We start from the raw sequence: 20,035 nt of genomic DNA on the forward strand, positions 1-20,035 counted from the left end.
TGCCAGAATAATGAAGATGGAAACCTGAGTCTGCTGCCTGAGAGATTGCACTGGGTCTCAAAAACACTGAAGTGGCTCTTTAGAGTACAATATAATATTGACTTTTAATATAATGTTCCTATTAAGAACCATTTCTTACAGATGGCAGATATCGTGAACCTGTGGAGCCCTGCAAAAAAAGACAGACTCCAGCTCTACCAGTCTCTTGATGGTTTGGTCACAGAAACAAACTGCTTGCTTTACAGTCCAATGTGTGTCTGACTGGAAATAAACCTCACTGAATTCAATGGGACTTGCTCCAGGTAAGTATGTATAGAACTGCAGTCTTAAGCACTGGTCTTGAGTAAACTATAATGAAAGGGGCAAGGCTTTTAAAAAATGTGTTATGGTAGGGGTTATTGGGTTGTTGTTTTATTTTGATTACCGTATTGGCCCAAATATAAGCTGCACCTGCAATTAAGCCACACCTTTAAAATTCATCGGTGTGGGGGAGAGACAATACCCAAGTACAGGTACCACCCCCACCCCCACCCCCCGTGCTCCTGGGCTGCTTCCTGGGTGGGGAGTCATGCCGCTTTGCTGGCGGCCTTCCCCCTTCTTTTCGGCGGCTCTGGGGAGGGTTGGGAGCTGCAGGTGTGCTGTGTGCCGTTGCCCAATGCTCCCGGGCTGCTTCCTGGGGGATGGGAGCCGTGCCATGAATATAAACCTCACTTTAACTTTCCACAGTTGGAATTGGCAGGGGGGGGAGTGCGGCTTATATATGAGCCAATACGGTATGTATTTTGTGGTTTTATATTCTGATTTTATTCTGTGAACCTCCCTGAGACCTGTGGGTATAGGGTGGTATATAAGTTTAATAAATAAATAAATCTATAATAAAATATATGAAAATGATGGCAAATAAATAAATAAATCATTGCCCATTACAGCTACTGTGCTTTTATGTTGTAAAGAGACATGGAGAAATAGTGATCAAAATAATCTATTTTCTGATGGCTGAGGTGGGGGAGGGAATAGAGATTATTATTAAAAGCTGCCCTAAACTAAGCATGCATCAGTGAAGGTGGCAGATCAGTGTTTTTCTTTGCAAGTAGAGATTATTATGATTTTTATTTTTAAAAATCCTTTCTCCAGCAGATTCATTACCTTAGCTTACCCCAATACCATATTCATTGACTGAGCTAGTGAAATGTACCAGACTGGAAAAATACACACACATTTATTTTGCTTAACTGGCTACTGCTTCTTTGCTTCTTACTCACCAGGAGCCAGATTTGTCTTGAGGCAACGTCTATTCCTATTGAAGGAGCCATAAAGTTTACTACCGCCAAGCAGTGACTTGCTCCATTTAAACATGATTCATTGGGAAGCCTGTTTTGCATCAGTTAACATGCAACATTCACACTTTTTGTTAGGGGGGGATTCACTGCTAAGTTTTGTAACTGTCTCACTTTGGTGAGACAACTTCTGGAGTCATGAACCTGTTCAGGCACTTAACAAATGTGTGAAGGTACACAGAACATAAAGGGGCACTGGATAGTACAGGTGCTGTCCCTAATGTCCTCTTCTACTCCACCTGACCTTCCTTCACTGTATGGAAAGATCTGAAGAGGGATTCCAAGCAGATACAGCTGCATTGACTTAGAAGACTTCCCATGACCATGAACCCTGGTAATGCAGGGTTCCTGGCCACGGTGAAGATGCTAAGCATATTCACCTGAGTGGGTGAGGAATCCCTTCTCAGATATTCTCACTCAGTACTGGAACATCTGCAGGGCCACAATTTCTACATCCCTGAAACAGAGGATAGCTTTTCAGAAAATCCTACCTTGTCTATAGGCATTGCTAAGCTTTTCTTCGAAGCAGGCCTGTGCTTGTTGTAAGTAAAGGAACCATTTCTCACAATGATTGCCAAGACTTGCTGCCCCAGAAAAGAAAAGACCTGGATGGGGTGAACCAACATCTGTGCCAATGCAATGCCACAAGGCATGATGTTCTGCCCCACAGGAATGTTACAACAGCACTGCAAGCAACAGTGCCTAGGTCAGTATGGAAGACCAGCATGTGCAGATTCTGTAGTTGCAAATGGCTCATGGAGAAGAATTCATTAAAATGTTCCCTCATGATTAAGTTGCATCTGAAAGGAAAGGCACAGGAGAGTGTTTTCCTGGCTCAGACCCCATCACCTCAGGTCCCAGAAGAAGAAAGATATACAGAGTAGACTGTTCAGCTGGTTGCAAAAGGAACAGGAGTGAAGCAACATGAATCGGTATCTGTGCTACAGTCAATGGTGAGAACAATGGATGTGGTGATCATGAGGAAGCATAAAGTCAAAAGAAAATGTGATCAACAACCAGAAAAAGTGGGGAATAGACTAGGGACAGTCTGGAAAAGGTTGGAAAAGAAAGGATGAAGAGCAGATTCAGGGGATAAAAAGAATTTCAAACCATACTTGGGGAAAGTCTTGAAGCTTGCACCTTGCTCTAGAACAGATTCCTGTGGAGACTTAATAGTCTACAGTAATAACCTGCTGGAATGGACATCTCAGCAATTCATCATATTTCCCCAGTAACTTTGATATAAGAGACTCTCCTACAACATCTCCACCTTTTTACTCATTGTGTTCACTTATGCCAGTTTCTTTGACCGAACAGACAGTGCTACATATTGAGGCTAACTTCTGGCATCATCATTTAGTAAAGGTTAGTGAAACACTAACAGAAGTTGCCTGGTGTGCTCTGGTCCATGGGGTCACGAAGAGTCAGACAAGACTAAACGACTAAACAACAACAACAAGTGAAACACTTAGGACAGCATTTACAATTGTTTCCAATTTCATCTATAAAACCTACCGCACATCCCACCCATTACAACTATCTCCAGGGCCAGCCATACTGTTACTAAGTCTCCTCCCATGGCAGATGCCAGGGGGCGGGGGTCAAGAACTGGTGGAGAACAGAGCTGTGTGTGCCACATAGCCGGTCTTCCCCTCCTAAGACAACTTGTTGTCTGTAGGTGCAGTGAGGATCAATGTCCTCTCGCCAGCACTGAAGTAAGGCCCCATCTACGCCATACATTTGAAATGGAATGGCAACACTTTAAATAGTCGTGGCTTCTCCCAAAGAATCCTGGGACTGCAATTTGTTAAGGGTTGAGAGACTCATAGAGAATTGCTAGGTGATCCCTATCCCCCTCAGAGAGCTTCCTCCTCCTCTCCTCTTCCTCCTCCTCCTCCTCCTTCTTTTTCTTGTCATATTTATATTCCTCCTTTCCCCCCAAGGCAGTTCAATACTCATTCAATCTGTTTAACATTTAATCTGCCTTGCTAAGGAACTCTAAGAATTGTAGCTCTGTGGATGGAATAGAGATCTCCTCATAACTCTCAGCACCCTTTACAAACTAAAACTCCCATGGTTCTTTGGGGGAAGTCATGCATGATACCACCTTCAATGTATAGGGCAGACGGGGCCTAAGATTCAACAGCCTGTCTAGTATGTGGAATGGAAGGTGTGGATTGCCATCTTGTCCACCTCAGACAACAAAATGGCTTGACCTGGGCTGCTCCTGGCTGTCTTTCTCGAGCTGTCTTACTGTCTTATAACAGAAAGGGCCTCTCCTGAAAGCATGTATAATTAAGCAGTTTCTAGAGGAATGGAGAATGTTTTTCAAATCATTGCTATTTTAATGACAGCCTTTAAGCATATTGTTTCAAGTCTTGATATCCAGCAGGCCAACTGCTGTTCCTATGGCCTGAAATAATATACACAGATGTGGCTCCTCCAACATATTAGTCAACCAAAAAAATGTTCTTATTTACAGGAAACACATTTTATCCAGGGAAGCAACAGAGAATAAAAGAACATGCCGAAGTTCAACGCTATGAAATGGGAGGAGACACACAGTAGTTGTTAATGGGGAACATGCTGTGAGATGTAAGATGTATATATATTTTCAAGGAAGGCAGTTTTTCTTCCTCCTTTCCATATCTCCACAGAGCTAAGAAACATTGTTCCCCAGTTCTCTGAATAAATTACTATGACTATGCATGAAAGGTACAGACAGCTAGCTCATTGCCTTTTGGGATTTTTTTTCCTGACGTGTTTTTTAACCAAATGAACATGTGGCAACAGCATAAAAGAGTAAGTTTGAATTCCAGAGATTCTGTTAAACCAACTGATCTACTCATATAGTTTGGAAAGGTACCAAACTGACAGATGGGTTCCAAAACAACAGTTTTTAATTTGATTAATTAGATCACTTTTGAAAAGAAAGGAGGGGAAAGGCTGCTCAAGTTAATTTCCTGATTTCTATAATCTCCTCTCGAATAAAGGAGGACAGCTGAGGAAATAGCCTAGATAAATAGAACAACTATGATGCAAGATTGTAGCAGAAGAAAGAGAGGTTAGATTTGTGGTGCATTCAGACTTTATGAGTTTTTGTTTTTTAAAGCGGTGAGCACTTAATGTTTCAGAAGAGGTGCAAAACCTATTGAATACATGGATGCATGGAAAAATTTCAGTAACATCTGAATGGCCAGGGGTTCGCCATCCCTGCTGTAATGGAAATCAAAGCATCTTTAAGAAGTGATGTCAACTAAAGGAAAAGCGTGTTTAAGTATATCCTAAGAAGGTGTGTGTGGCCAGCTAGCTTGGGGAGTAGGAAGCTGAATAAAGCTAGTTTGTTGAAAGTATTGAAGAAAATGGGACTTGAGCCAACTCACCAAATCACAACTTATTTCCCTTGATGCTGTCAAAGCTGTCTCTCAGTCTTGCCTGCAAGCAGTTGTGCGGAAGACTTAATTTGTGACCTGCGCTCTCCAGTTATAGAACTGTAATAGTCAGGATGAAATATTCCATGTTGATAGCAGCACTTTGAGATGTTATACTCCCGGGAATTGCTGGCAAGTTCCTGTCCATGGGCGCTCCCAAGTCACACAGCTAAGGATGATTCAGTTGGCATTTTAAGGGGAACCCACTTAATTCACACTTTGTGAAACAATAAGTGAACGGTGATCTATCAAATCTGAATTTTGCAGTGCAGTTCTCCAGTCAAGTAAGGTGCACAAACCAAAAGTCCAAGTTGACATACAAAGCCAAACCATGGCTTACCACAGAAGAGGAAGAATTACAGAAAGAATGGAGAGTCCATGGGCCTTTTCAGGAACCCTCATGCTGATCTGTTTGTCCTAAGCTATGGTGTGGTTAGCTATGGTGTGTTACATGCACACCAGTTCTATGTATTGATTTCATTATTCATGGTATAATTGACTCAGCTGCCATTGTCAACATTTGTGATTTTTATCTGATATCCATTCATTTCACTTCTTCTGGATATTCAGCACTGGCTATCTTTGCTGTTGACAACTCAGCTAGAACATTTCTGTTTGAACCAGGGAGCACATATAAAACAATGACTGCATTTTCTGATGGCTCTTTAGTGGATAAGTTTAAACGAGAAATGTGTTTGGGCTGAATCCATATTACATTTTTTAAAAAAATGAGTTTCTAGTAGACCCCTTTCTTTTGTGAAACATCGTTCAATAGTTGTTTCATTATTTCAAAATTGTAGCAGTGGTTGGAATCAACATGCCTATTGGTTGGGTATACCCACTGGGATATTTGGGTCTCCGCCTTTGAACACCTGACTTCCCTGGCTGCTATGCCACAAACTGCTTTTCAAAGTCCCCTCATTTTCAAAGGTGGTATGAGGTTGGTTTTGGGGGGCTGGAGGTGATGTTTAAGACACAGAAACCCAAAGCCCCCTTGGCTTTGAATAACTGCCTTTCTCTCTCTTGTTCCTGCCCAGTGGCTTTTTATTTTATTTTATTATTATTTTTTAGAAATGGGAGAGTACAAATAAGGCGGGAATTTCTTTGAGGAACTAAATGAACAAAATTGAGGCTGTGCCATAGCACCATGGGCATGAATAGAAGATATTGCAGGTGAACCACAAGCCTTATGTCAATATTTAATAGGCGCAAACAAGTCACTCCTACTCATTCAACAGCACAATTAATTCAGAAATCTGTCAACAGAGGTATAAAAGGAATGCCATTCTACGTGGTTCAGGGGGAGCAGTTTGCCAAATAAATGTTTGTTTTCCACAGGATATGGACAATAATATTTGTACAGGATTTCGCGTATTAGAATATTTAACGTTATGTTGAAATCGCCATCATAATCCAAATAGCTTAACAAACAAAAATGGGGAAATGGAGTAATCAGGGGATTCTAGTGATAAAATCCACTTTGATTCAGCAACAATGTTCTCACACAAGAGCATGTAAAAAATGGGATATCCTGATGGGGACAGGATCTCTCTTTCCTCCCCAGGAACCCAAAGGGTGGCAATAAAGGGAGAGAGAAAATAAATATGGTCCTTCATGAGCAATCCTTTAGTTTACACATATGAAAATAGTTTCTACAGTATTGTTAAATACAGGACAACTAATTCTTTCCCCTGTTTTATTTGTCTTCACCTCTTATGAGTTGATCTAAGAGTACTGAAACTTGCAGGCTAAGAAGTCCACATTCATTTAAATAAGACCTAGTGTTGTACAGTTAACAACCCTACAATCTATGAGATCATTGCTGGCGTGAAAAGTAAGGTAAATATGATTACTGGATTTGTGTATATATATCTCCTGTCACTTTCCTTGTATTTCATAATTCCTTAGGGTCTTGTTATCCTATAATAGCTACACATGTCCTGGGGTTACTAGCATTTATATATTTTCATTCTAACATCTGCCCTGTGGGCTTGGTTGCTGTGTTTAATACCTTCCTCAGTGCCAGATGGCTGGCCTTACTTTTTCACCATGCCACTATTTTGTTGTTGTTGTTTAGTCGTTTAGTCGTGTCCGACTCTTTGTGACCCCATGGACCAGAGCACGCCAGACACCTCTGTCCTCCACTACCTCCCGCAGTTTGGTCAAACTCATGCTGGTAACCTCGAAAACACTATCCAACCATCTCGTCCTCTGTCGCCCCCTTCTCCTTGTGCCCTCCATCTTTCCCAGCAACAGTGTCTTCTCCAGGGAGTCTTCTCTTCTCATGAGGTGGCCAAAGTACTGGAGCCTCAGCTTCACGATCTGTCCTTCCAGTGAGCACTCAGGGCCGATTTCCTTAAGAATGGATACGTTTGATCTTCTTGCAGTCCATGGGACTCTCAAGAGTCTTCTCCAGCACCATAATTCAAAAGCATCAATTCTTCGGCGATCAGCCTTCTTTATGGTCCAGCTCTCACTTCCATACATCACTACTGGGAAAACCATGGCTTTAACTATACGGACCTTTGTTGGCAAGGTGACGTCTCAAGGACTCCAGTATCCTTGCCAAGAAAACTCCATGGACAAAGACAACCATGCCACTATAAACCATCCTAAAAGCAGAGATGGTTTTAGGGTAGTGTGACTGGTTTGCCTGCACTAGGCCAAACTGAGAGGGCACTGCAGGAGGTGCCACAACAATGATGAACAATGGAAGGCGAGAGGCAGGAAACTCTGGATTTTTGTGTCACACAGGGTGCCAAAGTCTGCCCCTGCTCCAAGGATCTGTGCTCCTGACTGTGCTCCTAATGGAGCACTCTTGAAGACAATCCATGAAACTGTTTTGCTGGAATAGAAGCAGGATGGAACTACTTCAGTGGTCTGTTATTTACTGCCACGTTCAGCCCAAGTGACTTTGAACAAGTTGTTCTCTCTCAGACTCAATTACCTACATGTAAAATACATCCAATGTGAACAGTAAGCTCCCATCTTATAGAGGTTTGTTAGGCTACAGGGCAGAAAGACACCAAGAAGGAAAGTTGGAAAGATCCCTCTATGCAGGGATTAACTGACTTCTGGGACATGGACTTGGGTCTGGAGGAGATTGAAGTTCTGGGGGCCTTTGGATTTGGAGGAATCTTGAAACATGTCCTGAAACACTTTATGGATTTTAGCTTCAACTATGGAAATTTGGCTGACCTGTCCAGAAGGAATAAAAGTATTGTTAGGTTGGAGTCTTCCCGAGATCTGCTCTTTAGCATTAAAGAATATGAAGAAGACCAGCAGAAGGGACCTGGAAAAGAGTTAAGAGCCTCGGACATAAGATCTCCAGGTTGATGGACTATATGGAATTGACGGAAAGGACTGGCAGAATCCGAAACCAGGGAGAGGAGATGGTGGAAGAAGATTGGAAAATGTAAAGTTTATATATAGAAACACTGTAAAATTAATGAGTGATAGAAAAATGGTGGAATGAAATTTTATGGCTTTAGTAGAAATGTTATAAGGAGTTAAGCATATATAAGTATTTTAGTCTTAATGGAAAATAAGGTTAAAAATATGTTAAGATATTTATAATATGATAGAAAATAGAGAAAGATGGAAAGGATTTGCTGAAACAATTAATAGAAGTGGAATACAAAAAGGGAGGTGAGAGGAGGTCGAGGAAACAAGGGAATGAAAGATAGAGTATGGAAAAGGTGTGATGTATGTTTTTAAATTGTTTTTGTTTTGTTTTATTTAGGGTTAGGGTTAGGGTTAGGGTTAGGGTTAGGGTTAGGGTTAGGGTTAGGGTTTTGTCTAGGTTAGTTTAATGTGTTTAGTTTAATGTGTTTAGGTTGTGTTTTGTATTGTCTATATATTGTATTGTATTGTTTTTTTCTCTTTAGTTTTTTTCTCTTGTCTTCTTTTCTTTTCCTTTTTTGTAATCTTTAAAAGTAATAAATATTATTTTTTTTAAAAAAAGAAAGACACCAATAACTTCCATGATGAATGTGTGCTAACAAAAACAACAAGCCAAATAAACGTTCTTCGTGATATAGCCTCTGTGCACCACAACCCTCAATCATAGAAAGAAGCTACTGTAAGCCCTGCAGTTTTACCTTTCTTGCACCTTAATTTTTAGTCTTCAATGAAGATGCTCTTTATATCATTTTTATATGCTTAATTGATCCTGAACCAGTTACCTAGATATACAATGCTGGATGGTTTAAGATTAAATGTATGTTGTATTACTTTGAGATATTCTAATGACTTCATTTTAATTTTTATTCTGTTGGCATGCATTGCCTTGCCATAATTGAGTATAAATGGAAATTAATATGCAGGCAATTATCAAAATGAGGTCTGTGTCTATTCACTTAAAGGTAAGCAAAATACAGATTGACAAGTTAAAATACAGATGGAACATTGTTTTCTTCTACTATAAATTCCCAGGTGTTAAATGGTTTGAAAAGTAGGAAAACAAATTTGTAAGGTGGGAGTTGGGGAGACAGGATCTGGCCTTTGGGGGGGGGGACTATAAGAATTGGCTTACTGATGCTGATTCTTCCAGGTAGTGAAATAAATCCAGGAAGTGGGTTTCTCAGCTTACTAGTAGTTGTCAATTCCAAATATATCAGACTGTTTTGTTTTTCTTTGTTTACCCTCTCTGCATTTCTTTTGCCATCTTTTTCAAAAACAGAAAATATACATGTCAGCTCCAATTACTGCTGCTGTCGAAAAATCTCCAGTTACAGCCAGTTGTAGATTACTTTCTTATGGCTGTGGGATCAAGTTGTAGATTAATAGAAATGGTGTGATATCCCAAGTCGCATGATTCCAAGGTATGTATAACAAATCCATCATCACACACAGTGTCCCTGACTTTATATTCTGCTGCAAAGTTTTAGCTCCCGGTAGTAATGGCACTACTAGTAGTGATGTATGGAAGTGAGAGCTGGACCATAAAGAAGGCTGGTCGCCGAAGAATTGATGCTTTTGAATTATGGTGCTGGAGGAGACTCTTGAGAGTCCCATGGACTGCAAGAAGATCAAACGTATCCATTCTTAAGGAAATCAGCCCTGAGTGCTCACTGGAAGGACAGATCGTGAAGCTGAGGCTCCAATACTTTGGCCACCTCATGAGAAGAGAAGACTCCCTGGAAAAGATCCTGATGTTGGGAAAGATAGAGGGCACAAGGAGAAGGAGACGACAGAGGATGAGATGGTTGGATAGTGTTCTCGAAGCTACCAGCATGAGTTTGACCAAACTGCGGGAGGCAGTGGAAGACAGGAGTGCCTGGGGTGCTCTGGTCCACAGGGTCACGAAGAGTTGGACGCGACTAAACGACTAAACAACAACAACAAGTAATGGCACTGAATTTCATTCAAGCATTTGTATCCTAAATGTCACAAATCTCTCTCTCTCTCAAGCCTGTTTCAAATTGTGATCCTCTGAAATTTGGACGTGAGTCTGAATGGACCCCAAAATGCCCAGCTCCTACCACGAGCCCTCATCATCCTGACTATCCTCTTCCTTAGACATTTATTTAGTGGTAAAGGCTAGCAAAAGGTACTGCTGTAGGGTCTCTGTGGAACTGCAAGTACACAACAGCATTCAAGAGCCACTGAGAACAATGTGAAATGTTGTTGGTATTGAATGCAGAGGTCCCTAGGTCACATTGCACTGCCTGTAACATCAGAAGCATGATGGGACCTTTGCTTAAAATGCAGCCAATTACAATGACTCATAATCTGAAGATCAGTTACAAAATAAATCTTTTTAACTTTCTTCACTCCTAACCAGGCTTGGAGGGAGTCGTCAGGAGAGTTCTAGAGTTACTACAGAATTCTGCCTTTTAAAATCAATAAAGGCTTTAAAATGCCTGAGAAACCCTACAACTTGTTAACTTGACAGTTTAACCTGAAAGTGTTAAACTGAATTTTCACACAAGTCTGCTTTCAAATTCTTCAAATGTAAATGAAGACAGAACAGTTCTATAACAGGACTATACCACCACATTCCAAAAAGGTTTGGCTCACTCAGTTTCCAAATAGATAGTATTGTGATCCATTAAACAGAAATGAGACAAATCTTGTTTTTGTAACCCCCAATCCAATTCAAAGGCATCTAGCACAACACTTTTTGCACCTATCCATCTGAAATTTGACAGTATCCCTCTATATGTAAAAGGCTACTGTGCCTACAAAATTCATCAAATTATGACAAAATATTTATAATGGCATTTACCTTTAAAAAAAACACCTTCAAAATTCAAGGGCTACTTGCACATACACAAACAATCCCCTCTGCACCTATTTGTCTGACATTTGACATGCATCATCCACTTGGAAGGGGATAGTAAGCCTGCAAATTTCAGTCAGTTTTGTCACAAAGCAAAAAGACCATAACTATGTGCTGATTTCCTCTAATAGTCAATGGGGAGACAAGCGAGGTTCTGATTCAGACCCAATGTGAAGCTATTTACCTCCGTATGGGTCTGAGAAGAATCAACCCACTTTTTGGAGTCCTCTAGTTTTTATTTACTTGCATTTATACATTTTAGACAGCTTTTAAAAATGTTCATGGTAGCAAAGATACTTAACAAGCTTGCAAAATGTTGCTATTCCATGCACAACATGGAAGGGTTTAACCTATCCAGGCTGCAAGGTGGCAACCTTAAGAACCAGCCATAGATTTCTATCTACAGTGGTACCTCAGGTTAAGTACTTAATTCGTTCCGGAGGTCCGTTCTTAACCTGAAACTATTCTTAACCTGAAGCACCACGTTAGCTAATGGGGCCTCCAGCTGCCGCCGCGCCTCCGGAGCACGATTTCTGTTCTCATCCTGAAGCAAAGTTCTTAACCCGAGGTAAAATTTCTGGGTTAGCAGAGTCTGTAACCTGAAGTGTACGTAACCTAAAGAGTATGTAACCCGAGGTACCACTGTATTCAGAGAATGCATTTAGCTAGTGAAGCTGAATTCACACCAGCCAGTCATGAAGACAGATGAAAATGCTAACAGCTGTTTGAAAATTCAGGGAAGCACATGTTCAAGCTCTGAACCACAACTTGGTTTTTTTGCCCACTGTGTCCCTTTTAATTGATGAAGTGACACATTTAGAATTTAATTCCAACATCATTTCTGTAGCGAGTGTGTAAAAGTAAGAACAAGTTGTTCCATAGAAGTCTGTGACGTTAATAATAGTGTGTTAATTCAGGAAATAGCAGAGGCAACATTACATTTCTCCAGAGGGAAACAAATTGAAAGAAAGGCATGAAGGTAGAAGAGAAGTGAAAAATCAACATTATGAATAATATGAGTTTTCTAGACTTTGAGACTCCCTGCCTCAGGATCAGGCTGCATGCACAGATCTAAGCACAACTTTGGTGCTAGAGAGAAAATACTGATCATGTGTTGGAGAAGAAGGAGAGAAAGGGAAACATTTCCTCATTCCTATATCATTGGCACTGGATTAGATCCAGAGTTGCATTTCCAAAAATGGACGGACTCATTGGATTCATGGAATGGATTGAAATCCTGTAGAGGCAATTCTTGCAGATTCCCCCTCCTGGCTGCAGCATCATGCAATTCTCCAGAGCATATTTTCATGGGACTGCAAGGAGGATAGAGGAATCAATATCAGCCCCTTCCTTCTTTCCTAGCGAGAGTGCCCCATGAGTTCAGCTTCACTCACAGGAATTCTGGATCCAAGCCACTGTCCCTAATACTGCCAACCATTTGTTTGGCAATGTGTATGGTGTGCAGAAGTGTCCAATATGTACCCCTTTGCGTGCATGGATCTAATTTAGAACAGTGGCCCATAAGCAGAAGCCAGTTTCCATGCACAGATCTCTTTTGCTGCACTGAAATCTGACTCGGAAATATTTTTTTTGAAAGACAAAAATACAATTTCATCGTGATTTAAGTTAATTCAATAAGGTCCAGGATCAACATATTCAATACTTTTATGCTTTGTTTCTCCTCCCCTGCCCCCAATTTCTTAAATCCAACAGTACCCATTACTTGGGAATGCTATAAAATTGATCGTAAGAAAAAATGGATTTTATTTTTTATTTTTTTACAAGCAAATTGAAGCTTGTAGAGTTGGCACTATAGGAAGCTGTGTAATTCCTTTGGTAGGATCAAACAAAGACAATTGCCTGCAAAATGTGTTGGTGTTGAGTGTTGTCTCTCAGCCTTTCATATGTCGTCTAAGTGGTTTGTGACAACCATAGTACCTGATTTGCCAGCCTCTTTGAGTAAAATATTAGAAGTGTGGGTGGTATGAAGTCTTCCAGGGATTTGGATAGTGGTGTCACAGAGGGGGCACCTTTTACCAGTCTCAGATCCTCATATAAATGTGAAGCATCACTGTAGTATTTTATATTCCTTATCTAATCAGGACTCCAAAGTTGCTGTCTTTCAGAACATCCCATCTGGCAGGACATCTGTACATGCTCTGAAATCCAAGACTCTGCTTAAGCAAGGAAATTGTAAGTTGCTAATTTAAACTGAGCTTTGTTTCTCATTTGCAAGTCTATGTAATCACAATTTTGATGCCTTTCCATTTCCTTCCTTTCCCCCCTCCCTTTCTTATTCTCTAGTAAAATTCCATATGTTTTTACATTTGCCTTTATTGATTTTTAAAAGGCTATTTTCTGGAACTTCTCACTAAAATCATCCCCACATGCTAGATTGCATGCTTGCAAATCTACCTCTTTGCATTCTAAGGATAGTTCACAAGCTTTTCTTAAGTTCTGGCTTTGAGAAACTAAAGCTCTTCTCTTCTTTCTCTTCCTGCCCCCACCCCAAGCTGGACTGAGGCAAGTTATTGGCAGTAAAGACACTCTCCAAGCAACTGGATCCCTTAACTGGAAGCTGCCTATCATAATTTTTGGGGAGGGGAAACCCTTGCAACAATCTGCCCGCATAAAAAGAACCAGATCCGTCACAAATGGAGGTCCATTTGGAACAGATTTTCACTTGCAAGGGGGGAAAAAACCCTCCTTTGCCAATGGTGATGGCATGTGTATGTGCAGAACAGTTATTTTAATCCTGTCCTCCAGATCAGTACGATAAAGTAGCCAAGCACCAACCTGAAAATATAGTTGCAGATCAAGTGATGCTTCTGCAGGAAACGGGGGGGGGGGATTTTGGGAGCAGACAGGAGCCTCAAAATGTGGATACCATCCAGCATTCAGAAGGACAACTCACAACTTGGATTGCAAATATGAGGCACCCCTATTATTATCTTCCAGACATTTTAATAGGATTTATTCACATAATAATTAAGATTGGCTACTCTTTGTCGTGACATTTCCTGAATGAATGAGACTCCCCTTCATAAGTTTCTGTAGCTCAGCTTCTACATTTCAATGACTTCATCCTGTGCTCCTTATGTTGAAAACCACATGCTAGGGGAAACATGTGTAGGTCCTTCTTATCTCATCAATGCTCCCCCTTCTTAGCTGATCAACAGTTGGGTGAGAAAAACTGGACCCACCTTTCAAACTACACTACAGCTATGTGCTGGGTGCCAGGATATTGCTAAATGTCATTTTTTCGAGAACTACAGACTTCCCCAATACTGACCTCAGAAGAAAGCATTACAAGCTGTTACGATGTATGATTCGGAACACATTTAAAAAGTCACCAGAATGTGTACTTCCAAACCAAGGAATATTTTTTTCTGGCAACCACTGGTGGTTCTATATTAGTGCTTTTCAAAGTCTGTTCTAGAAAACTCTGGGTTCCTTGGACATTCCCCTTTACCTGGCGCTCCAGAAAAACAGTGTTTGTTGCCTTGGTGCAGTCATGGCCCAGCTCCAAGAAGCATATTTTCTTCTCACAGCTGTTGGGGGCCATGCTGGCTTGATGCCAAAGGCCCATTGGAACAAGCCAACCAGAGCACCGCTGGGGTGGGTCTGACCCAGCCGAAGCCGACTCCACCTTCATGGTATAAAAAGAGGGCCACACCTGGCGGTTCTCTCCCTTACAGCAGAAATTGTCGTGGGATCTCTACTTACATCTGTAGTAAATACAAATGTCCTGTGTCTTATTGCTATGGTTGGCGGCTCACCAGGCTGCAGGCATCATGCACCTGGGCATGCAGTTTACCATGGGGTGCTCAATGAGAAGACCAGACATATAATGCAAGTACTGATCTCCCTATCAATGTAGAGCCACAGAGCGTGCTGGGTCTATTCCAGAGTGCTCCCTGTTCACATAGGGTGACGATAAACCCATATGCTTTGCCAGTGCTTCATGTGAGTTCTCTGCATCTTAGAAGATGCCCTAGGATCTTCCAGGAGACACAAATGTTCGATGGTCAGCCAATGTGAACAGAGTTAATGGAAAACTGAAAAGCACTGTTCTAAGTGAATCATATTACTTTTGATTCTGTAAAAGCAAGGTTTTATACTTCTTTGAAACTTTTATTGTTTTGAGGGGGGAAGTAGATAATTCTCTCTTTTTTTTACTTTCTTGTCTAAACAGAAATATTGGATAGTGGATTAAATCTATGAAAGATGAGACATTTCATTTCTTCTTTGCTAGATACCTCGGGATATCTAAATATGATATAATAATGATAACGATAATTTGTTGGCTGGGTGATATATCAATCATTCTGGTAGGTGAGAGAAAGATGAGTAAAAGCTGGCTAGGGTTCGTTGATTACATTCTTCCAATATTAAAGCACTCCAGCCACGCAAAACACGAAGGAGTAAACCCTAAGAGGATAACTAGACATGCACATCAAAAACATTGATATGCTGACAAGCTTGAACCTGTCCATCATATCTGAGCTTTACTCCTTCCTGAGAAGCACTGTGATACAAAGCAGGGTCTGGAAGTTATTAGCACTGTTGAAGAAATCCCATGGGGAAAAGTCAGTCTACCTTCTCTGGAGACACAGGAAATGCTTGCCCATATATACAGTGATACCTCAGTTTAAGTACTTAATTCGTTCTGGAGGTCCGTTCTTAACCTGAAACTGTTCTTAACCTGAAGCACCACTTTAGCTAATGGGGCTTCCTGCTGCCGCTGTGCTGCCGGAGCACGATTTCTGTTCTCATCCTGAAGCAAAGTTCTTAACCTGAAGCACTATTTCTGGGTTAGCGGAGCCTGTAACCTGAAGCATATGTAACCTGAATCATATGTAACCCGAGGTACCGCTGTGAGTGTGTATATATACATATATTCTTGTGGAGAAACAACATAGTGCAGATTTATAGCTGATGTACAGGACGGGATTAAATAATTAAATTCAGGCATATCCCTTGTTTCCTTGATTTGTCAGATGTGTGTTTCTCCACCCACAGCATCCAGTGATATGGAGCAGGGAAATGTTCAACACAAGGATATCTAGAAAGCAGGGCAAGTATTACTGCATGCTCCAGAGGGAAATAATTTAGGAATATGGGGAGCTTCTTTTATACTGAGCCAGAGACCATTGGTTTATCTCACCAGCTATCATCTACAATGCGACTTTTTTGATGCATCTGCTTTATGATGTCCCAGAGCAAAGACAGCTGGCCTCCACACAAAGGGACTATACTACTCATGTGAGCAAGAAGCCACAGCCCCCTATGGATGCACTCTGTTCACTAGTGACGATAAACATTCATAATTCCTGTGCTCCTGTTAAGTGGATGTGGATTTTGCCCTGAATCATGATCCCCGTCCTTTACATTTTTCTAACATATTCATTCATGCATTGGAATATTTAGTCATAGAACTGAATGTCATGGACTGGCTGGATGCAGAGGAGTGATGGAAGACACCAGCCAGGGAACCCCTAGGGAACCCCCAGGGGAAGAAGGCTCAGAGCCAGGGAATTAGTGGTGGGACGACAAAGAATTATTAGCAACATCCTTCCAGGGTTTCAGGCAGAGAGAGATTCCTAGCCCTACTTGGAGATGCTGGGGATTATTTATTATTATTATTATTATTATTATTATTATTATTATTATTATTATTCCCCACTCATCTGACTGGGTTCCCCCACTCTGGGTGGCTTCCAGCACATATAAAAACATAATAAAACATCAAACATTAAAAACTTCCCAATATAGATGTCATCCCAATACAGAGTTGCCTTCAGATGCCTTTGGAATGTTGTTTAGTTTTTTTTTTAATCTGTTTGACATCTGATGGAAGGGCATTCTGCAGGAAGGGTGCCACTGCCGAGAAGGCCCTCTGCTTGGTTCCCTGTAACTTCACTTCTCACAGTGAGGGAACCACCAGAAGGCCCTTGGAAGTGGATCTCAGTGTCGGGGCTCGACAATCAAGGTGGAGATGCTCTTTTGGATATACTGGGCCGAGGCCAGGATTCTCTTGCATGCAAATCATTGCACACACTCACCGAGCCGCAGCTGCTCCCATAGCTTGGCATGGGAAATGCTGTCTTTAGTAGCAGTTCCACATTCATTGTGACAGGGATTTCCATTTAATTTTCTTCTAATGGGGGGGGGAGAGATGGGGACAACATTTAAAAATAAACAAAACAGCAGTGTCTCCTGTTCTCGCTTGACAGGCCTATAAAAAAGCATCTTGCCATTTAACTGAGCCACAAAAGTCTACTTTCAAATTAAAACATTATGAAACAGACTCACCATAATTTCGTATTAATAAGCACATCTTTGAAGAATTAACTGTGCTATCACTTACATACACACAGAGAAAGGGGGGCAGGCAATTCAACACAGTGAAATGGTATGAGGATGGAAAGAATTCTTCAGTCTTGAATGGCTCATGCCGTGACCCTGGGTGCAATTTTGAGAGGGGGCACAAATAGGTGCCCCCACAGCAGACTCCTTCATTGGAGCCTGGGTCTGCACCAGAGGGAGCTGTGCCTTGGCGGCGGCACTTGTGCCTGACGTAGCTCTGCCCCAGGTCAAGACTGACCCTGGGGGAAAGAGCAGGCAAGTGGAAGGTAATGCTGTTGCCCACCCTCCTTGCCTGTGAGGCATCTTACGCCCGGCTACAGTAGCTCTGCCACCGGTCAGGCCTGACCCAGAGAGCAGGAGGTGAGTGGGCAGAAGCTTCCTCACCCCTCTCCTACCCTGAACTGTAGTGCATGGAAGAATGCCCCTTTCCAGGCATTGCGGGCATAAGCCCCACTGTTGCCAGTCATAAAATGATTTCAGATACAATTTACCGTATTTTTCGCTCTCTAAGATGCACCCGACGATAAGACACACCTAGTTTTTAGAGGAGGAAAACAAGAAAAATAATATTCTGAATCAAATGTTGTTGAAGAGGAAGGAGGAGGGAGGATCAGCCTAAGGCATCACAACAAGAGGCAGCTTTCCCTCTTGCTGTGCTGGGTTCAGCAGAGCAGTGCAAAGCCTCTTCAGCGAAGCAGGAGGAACGCTCCCACTTCACTGAAGAGGCTTTGCACGGCTATCCCTGAAGCCAGAACAGCAAGAGGGAGAGCTGCGCAGCCTGCATTCGCTCCATAAGAAGCACACACATTTCCCCTTACTTTTTAGGAGGAAAAAAGTGTGTCTTGTAGAGCGAAAAATACGGTAACAATTTGCAATGAAAAAATGTGAGATTAAAAAGCTGACGTGTGGTTCTGCGCTGAGCTTTAAACATCAGCACCGGTTTTGACAATACCAGTCATTTGTTTCTATTCTATACATATTCATTCTTTTATTCAGCGTTGAAGACAGGACTGCCAACAGCTGGGGTGAAACCTTATACTGCCTTGCTCACTATAGAGCCAATGATTGTTCGTTATTAGATGCGTGGTTCATTGTAGAGCCGTCGTACCATGAAATACCAGCAGTGGTGGCTGATGCCTTCTGGAAATTGTGAGACAGAAGGCAAGAAGGTAAGTGGAGTCGGAGCCAATGACAGGAAGAACCAATGAATTTTCGCTTTGTCCCCATCCTCCCTCCTGCCAAGTTCTACAGGGCCAAAACTGAGACTAATGAGGAGGAAGCTGACAAGCAGTGCCACCCCCTGGACAGGAAGCAGCAAGGCAGACAGGTGGAGGCTGGCTGATGGCAGACTGAGGTTGTTGGAGCAGTGCCCCATTCGCCCAAATGGCCCAGCCTCCACTGAGTATTGGAGCCCTTCAGTACTCACTCACAGCTAATGTGAATCGCTGGGCAAGACAGTGCTTTGAAAGAGGATTTAGAATACCCCTGTGGGTAGGGGAGGAGATCACCTGACATCATTGGCAAACTCCCTGTCAAACTTGGCCTCCAAGGGATGGGGAAATTAATGTCCTGGCCCACCAGCCAGATTCCATTTCCTGCTTTAAATTTTAAAAACAGGTAATCCTGTTGCCTATACAGTGGTACCTCAGGTTACAGATGCTTCAGGTTACAGACACCTCAGGTTACAGACTCTGCTAACCCAGAAATAGTACCTCAGGTTAAGAACTTTACTTCAGGATGAGAACAGAAATCGCACAACGGTGGTGCGGTGGCAGCAGGTGGCCCCATTAGCTAAAGTGGTACCTCAGGTTAAGAACAGTTTCAGGTTAAGAACGGACCTCCAGAACGAATTAAGTTCTTAACCCGAGGTACCACTGTAGTCTGGTGGAGCTAGCACATATCACACAGTTTGACCAAAATGCAGAAAATTTCCCCAGCAGCAACAGGACTTGATGTTCTCTCAAACTCAGGGGGAATTGTATAGAAAGGAAAAGAAAAGAAAAGAAAAGAAAAGAAAAGAAAAGAAAAGAAAAGCATGTCTAGCCCCAGTTTGTTTGTTTGCTTGCTTGCTTGTTTACATGGGGGAGCCATGTTTTCTTGTTTTTTCAAGGGAGAAGCAAATCGTACAGCACAAACACATCTTAATCTGAAGAGTAAAAAAAAAAAAAGACCCCTAACTATCCCCAGAGCCTGGAGAGTGACAATTTGCCAAAGTACCCATGCTCATGAGAAGAAAAGAATGGGCTCAACTCAACTCCGAAGCCTCATGGAACAAAGTGAGGGATGCAAAATCTGGACCTCCTGCAAGAGTTAAATTCTTCCCTTAAAATCCCATACAAACCAGGCAACAGAGATCTCTCACCCATTCTTTTGGTCCAGGTCCAGTGGGGTATGAAGCTGGTCCTTTTTTTGCAGAGCAAACAGGGGGGCCCATTGCTGTTTTGAACTACCTAGCCATTGAAAATCTAGGGTTTTGGTAGTCTTTTAAATCAATGCAACTTTACGGAGAAGAGAGGGGTCATTTGGGGTGAGTGCCAAAATATCTTTATTCCTTTCTACCATTATTTCGTACAAATTCCTGTTTCCTATTTTGCTACCTCTACCTAGTTGCCTTG

This window comes from Podarcis raffonei, chromosome 4 (assembly GCF_027172205.1).
Source record: "Podarcis raffonei isolate rPodRaf1 chromosome 4, rPodRaf1.pri, whole genome shotgun sequence".
Taxonomy (NCBI): domain Eukaryota; kingdom Metazoa; phylum Chordata; class Lepidosauria; order Squamata; family Lacertidae; genus Podarcis; species Podarcis raffonei.